Consider the following 6,974-nt stretch of genomic DNA (forward strand, 5'->3'; position numbering starts at 1 on the left):
TAAGGCTTTTGTAAAGATCAAATAAAAGTGTTTTAAGATCTGTAAAGTACTGGGATGCCTGGGTGCCTTCTGCTCAGGGCATGATCCCGGGGTCCCAGGATCGAGTCCTGCATCGGGCTCTCCAAGGGGAGCCTGCTTCTCCCTCTGCCTGTGTCTCTGCCTCTGTCTCTGTGTCTCTCTGGAATAAATAAATAAAATCTTACAAAAAAAAATCTCTGTAAAGTACTATAAGTTATTACTGCTTTTATTGATCACTTTTCCTTTCCCTACTTTTTAAAATTTTATTAGTACTTCTTCTCTTTTCTATTTAAAAAATTTCCCCTCTGGTTACAGGACTAACACAAACTTGCCATAAAAATGTGTCAAGTAGATGGGAGCTGCAGGAAGATACAATCCTTTCACAGAGCTAGAACTACTGTTAGCATTTTAGAATATTGGCCATCAATCTTTTTTATAGATACCCTAATATTCACATGAATAATATGCGGTAGATGCCCTTTTATCTAACACAGTTAAAATGATTAATCGGTGGTTAATCAAAAACTAAAATCAGAAGTCATAAAAATACATATATAATTTAAATATTTTATTTTAATTTAAAACCTATCATAAATAAAAATAGACTATGTTTTCACATGATGCCTCGGCTCTGAGTAGTGTTTTGAGTCATCTTTCCCACATAAACTGTAAGCGATTTTTAGGATGGGTCATTTTATTTTTTGTGAAGTCAAGTACGTCCTTAAGGAAACATACACAAAATCTAAATATAGAATCGTCCTAGATGTTCCTTTTTTCCCCATTCTTTACAACGATCTCACTAATACCTGACCACTGGATTCCATGTGCTTTTTTAAGTAAATTGCTCCTATTTGTCATTCTAAAGGATTCTTCGATTTCCTAGGAACACAGTTTTGGTGGTCATATTTCATTTGTTTACTCTGGGCATCATATTTCATCTTTTGTTGTAATTAAGCATATATAAATTTCTTAATTACAAGAACAAGTACAAAAAGCAAGAACAGATTTGGCAACAAATAACACTCGCTGGTCAAATTTAATTAGAAGAGCTGAACAGCACAATTATTGAGCTTGAAACCTACTCCAACACTGAAGAAAACATGTTGCTTTCAGGCCCATAAAATATCCATGAAAACATGTTTTAGACAAAAGACTTCTTTTTTAGACAAAAGAAGTCATCATACATTCTATAACAGAACGTATTTTGAAATAATTAACAAAACCTAAAAAGATCCCATGTGACTGGAAACTAAACAAATTTTTCTAAAGAAAGATCGGATTTCAAAGTAAGGATCCTTAAAATAATGAACTATTTACTTAGACCCCAATAATAATGAAAACCCCATGGGTTAACATGTTTTGGAAAACAGAAATCAGTACTTATAGAAAAATCAATAAATGTATTTATTACAAAATAGGAAAAAAATTGCAAATAAACAAGCATTTGTACCTTGAGAACATCAGAGCAGGGCAGCCTGGGTGGCTCAGAGGTTTAGTGCCGCCTTGGGCTCAGGTCATGATCCCGGGGTCCTGGGATCGAGTCCTGCATCAGACTCCTCGCAGGGAGCCTGCTTCTCCCTCCACCTCTCTTTCTGTGTCTCATGAGTAAATAAATAAAAATCTTTAAAATAAATAAAAAATTTAAAAATTAAATCTACAGTTTTCCATTTATGTGTTCTATGTAGTTTATTTGCACTTTAAAAATCTTTTATCTTAATTACTCTTGCTAGAGGTTTCTTTCATTTTTCTTTTCATAAAATTAACTATTTGTTGCTGATTATCTGTAGTTTTATTCTCTTATTTCTGGCTTTGTCTTTGTTGTAGACACCTAGCATTATCTCTATTATTCCACTCCCTTTTGATTTGTGTTTGATCTGATGTCCAGGATGGCTCAAAGAAATACCAGTGTCCTGACCTATAAGACAACTATAAAAAATAAGTAAAATTGAATTGGAAGGGTTGATATAAAACTGCATTGTTTGCAGATGATAGTGATTCTGGAAAGATGTTGGGGTTTGGCCGAGGACCAAGGAAGAATTCTTGAGATGTCTTTGGTGCAAAATGATGGTTTTATGAAAGCCCGGGAACAGGACCCATGGACAGAAAGAGCTGCTGCCTGGGATTGTGAGGAGCAACTGATTATAGACTGTCAAGTTGGGCAGAGGTTAGGGAGGGCGTCAGTCTCTAAGGAATTTGGAAGCAAGGTTTCTAGGACCATGAGGGTCTGGCTGCTGTTAAGATCAGTTCATTTAGTCTTGTCTAGTAGAATCCTGGTCATGAAACCCTTCATAGGGGTATCAGGGAGCCCGTAGGTTTGGAGGCTGATTACTAACATATATCTTGGGGGCAGAGATAAAGGAAGTTTCCAAAGGAATTTTTATATGTTAAAGTAGACTTATAAGATCTTTGGGGTGGGACTAAGATTGCCTCTTGCCCTTCACAAAGTATGAACATCGGGGCAGCTGAATCCCTAGGGGAAGGTCACTCTGCTTGTTTCAAGGACTTGTCAATGGGCCGTAAGTAGTAAGGAAATGTAATTTTTCTTTTGGCTTTGTTTCCCACATCAATATTATCCTGTTGACCAAGATACTCTCCTTGACCAAACTCTTCAGGCTCCTCTGAGTCCTCTCTGGGACCTTGGCCTAAAGAATTACAAACTCTCATCATAAATGGTCTCATGTCTGCCTCCCAGTCTCTGGAGAGGGTATCAGCCTAATTTAATAAGTGCCAGTTAGTAGACACAGATGGCCTAATCTCATTGAACAACCCCCTTCCCACCTTTTGGATTGCCTACTTCCCATCCTCCTACCTTTGAAATACCCAGTCACCTCCGCACACATTGGAGATGAGCTCAGTTCTATACTAAAGACTCCCCTCTCTAGAAGTGATCTAAATAATATCTATCTTGCTATTTTTAAAAAAATATTTTATTTATTTATTCATGAGAAACACATAGAGAGAGGCAGAGACATAGGCAGAGGGAGAAGCAGGCTCCCCACAAGGGAGTCCTGATGTGGGATTCGATCCAGGACCCCAGGATCATGTCCTGAACCAAAGGCAGATGCTCAACCACTGAGCCACCCAGGTGCCCCCTATCTTGCTATTTTTAATGAGAGTCTGAGGAATAATTTCTCTTTGACTCTCTCTCTCTTACTCTATTTCTGAAACAAACATAACTGTTCAGAAATAATGACTTTAAGGTTTCTAGACTCCAAAACAAGTTGCAAAAACTCAATGACATTTTTATACTCAAATAAAAGATAATTCATGATAGTAAGACAACTATACCAAAGAAGTTCCTTCTACATGAGAACTCTATGAAAGAAAAGGTGCTTTAAAGAATATATAAGAAAATTGAAACTCAAAAGGTGAAACTGTTCTTGGAAGAGATTACATCACTTTATAAAGACATCAATTCTTCCCCAATTTTTCTATAAATTCCAAGCAATTATATTCAAATTTTTAGATAGTTTTTTTTTTCAAGTTTTAACCGTATTCCTCATTTAATAATATATTTCCTGATATAGGAAGAATAAAGATTCACAGGCGCTAAGGGAATCTTGTCAGACTTGTCCTACCAAATTAGCACAAAGACACAGTAACGTGGCAGCGTGGTATGGCATTGGAACAGAGATGTCTCTTGCTCTGTAAAGTGAGAACCTGATGTATATTATAAAGATGGTTTCAGTGGGGAAAGACAGATGATTTAGCTGACAGTCTTGGGAGAATTGGCCCATTAGGTAGAGTAAAACAACAGTGGATCTTACATAACAGCCTACATAAAGGCACGACCTCAGTGGGTTGAAGACCTAAATGTAAAAGGAGAAATTATAAAGTCAATTCCATGGAGTGGTGATACCTGAGTCCAGACAAGATGAAAGAATAGGGACCAGATTGACCCTCCCACCTTGAGAACCACAAAACCAGAACAGAATATGTGAAACAACAGGACACGGGGAACAGCAATCCCTGGGAAAGGGGAAACAGATGGGGTAACCCCATGGATGCCAGCCTATTGACTGGACATGGTAAAATTTAGGATGAGTCCCCAGTCTTCTGAAAGTAAGCAGATGGGGTGACGCTTCTGAGCTACACCACTCATAGGTATTTACCCAAGAAGGATAGAAATGCATCCACACACAAACTTACAAGATTCATAAACAGAGTCAAGCATTATTATTTATAATAATATGAATTTAAAGTTATAAGATATTATAGATTATTTTCTACAGTAATCCAACAACTTGAAACAATACAAAAATGTCCAAAACGAAGTGGTTGGATAAATAGATTGTGGAATGGATGGTGGAATACCACTCTGTAATTCAAAGAGAAAGAAGAACCTGACCTATGACAATATGAGTGAATCTCAACATAATTATGCTGAATGAAAGAAGCCAGACCTAAAAAAAGTGCATACTTATGCTTCCATTCATAGAAAATTCTAGAAAATTCAAAATCTGTGATGACACAAAACAAATCCGTGATTTCTAAGGATAGGAATGGGAGACAAAGGGTAGATTACAAAGGGTTGTAAGAAAATTTGGGGGAGTGGTAGATAGGTTCCTTATCTTCATTGTGATTATTTAATAGGTGTAGATATATTGCTAAATTTATCAAATTGTACATTTTAAATAGTGCAGTTTATTATACATCAATTATACTTCCACAGATATATTTAAAAAGACAAAGAGACAAGAGGGAGTCTGGACATAGGCAAGGAAAACCAAAATAGTGCAAATATCGGGAAAAAAATCATGATTTGATTCTATCAAAATTAAATTTATGTTCACTAGCATACCACGTAGATAATGTCAACAGGCAGACGAGATATTGGCTATAGATATTTGCAACATGTATAATTGCTACAGGAACAGCATAAAATTACAATCTTGTTTATTCTGTGAGTAAACAAGAAGACAAAAGCCCAATAGTAAAATGAGTGTAGATGTAAAACAACTAACTCATACAAGGGGAAATCCTTCCCCTTCTCTTTACCTCCTTCTCTAAAACAAAAACAAACCCAAATTGAACTTAAATAGGATGAAAATCCAGTTTCTCAATCACACTAGTCATATTTCAAGTGCTTACTACCCACCTGTGGGCAGTGGGTACCATATTGGACAGCTAGATGCTGACTAGTTCTATCACTGCAGAAGTTCTCAAGGTAGTGCTCCTCTGGAAGCTTTATCTTTCACCTTTTTTATATAGGTCTATAATACACCTACACATTGTTTGATTTTTTTGTGTACAGTGTAAGGAAGGGGTCACTATGCATTATTCCAGTTGTATAGACACACAATTGACTGAGCACCAATTAGACAAAGGAGTGTCATTTATCCACTGCTGTATCATGACAACTTTATTATAAGTCAAGTGTCCAGATATGTGTGGGTCCCTTACTAGGCTCTCTGTATTTTGTTAGTTTGGTCTATTTTTGTTTGTTGCAGTTTGGTCTGTTGTCAAATTTTGTACCTATACTACATAATCTTAATTCCTGTGATTTTATAAGTATTAATAACCAGTAATTTTTCAACTTTATTACTCCCCTTTGAGATCATCTGAATTATTTTGGCCATTTTCATTTCCATAAAACATATAGGGACCTTGTCCATGTACACAAAATGACCTGCTGACATGTTGCCTGGGATTGAATTGAATCTATAAACTTCAGTTGGATCTTCTAATCCACAAGCACATTTATTGTTTTATGTGGAGATACCTTGCAAATCTTTTGGTAGATGGAGTACTGTGTTAAGACACAAAATTCAACTGAGTAAATTTAAAGATCTAATGGGCTTTATCCAGCAATTTATGAATCGGGCAGCATCCTGTCTAACAAGTAGGAAGGAAGTGATGTGTAAAATAGAAGGATTTTATGGGCAGAAAAAAAGCGGAACAATTAACAAAAGAAAGGAAAGGATTGCTTCAGACCAGGTCACCTTCTCTTAGGGGGTAGGTAGGGGGTCTTATTAGGTGGATCACTTTGGGGTGTGGAGAGGGTCCATGTGACTTATTAGAACTGGTCAGAAAATTCCTGACTGGCCAGTTAAGACTACATCTCTGGGGGGGATTGAAACTGCAGTTAGCTATTAAGCCCTGGTTTGGCATCTTGGCCCAAGTGACTCCATTTTGGGCCTGTGGTTTCCTTTTAACAGTGTCTTTTTTATTTTGATGCTATTATAAATTATATAATTTCACATATTTCACAATTAATAAATTTGTTCATTTTTTCAAAGAATCAGTTTTTGACGTTTGAGCCTTTTTATTTGTTAATCACAATTTTATTTCCTTCTGGTTTTATGTATATTATTTCTCGCCTTCAAGTTATTTTCTAAATTATTGAGATAGAAATGTACACTATTGATTTTTTTTTACCTTTCTTCTTTCCTAATATATGTATTTCAGGTTATAAAGTTCACTTGAAACATGGCTTTATTTGCAATCCACAAGTTGTTTTTGTTTTTGGATTCAACCATTTTAATGAAGGGCTTCGGGGGAAGAGTCAAAGGGCTGGAAAGACAATGAGATCAGACATTCTCGCTGAGCAGGGGTCTCCGGGGTTCACAGTCACAGAAAAACAATCACAGGTTTTACACCTAGTTTAAACCATTTCCTACTTCTTCTTTGGCCCATGGGTTATATAGAAAAATAAAGCTTGGGGCGCCTGAGTGGCTCAGTTGGAGCAGCTGACTTTTGATTTCAACTCAGGTCATGATCTCAGTGTTGTGGGATCTACAGCTGGGAGTCTGCTTGAGACTCTCTCCCTTCCCCTCTGCCCCTCCCTCCACCTCCTTCCTACCACCCCCCACAAACAGTCTCTTTCAAAAAAAAAAAAAAAAGAAAAGAAAAAGAAAAGAAAGGAAAGAAAGGAAAAGAATGTTCAATTTTCTTAAATTGGGATTTAAGAAAGTAATCATTTGTTTGCAGCTTTTGGCTGAAATCCACTGTAACCA

Source organism: Vulpes vulpes, chromosome 9, assembly GCF_048418805.1.
Source record: "Vulpes vulpes isolate BD-2025 chromosome 9, VulVul3, whole genome shotgun sequence".
Taxonomy (NCBI): Eukaryota; Metazoa; Chordata; class Mammalia; order Carnivora; family Canidae; genus Vulpes; species Vulpes vulpes.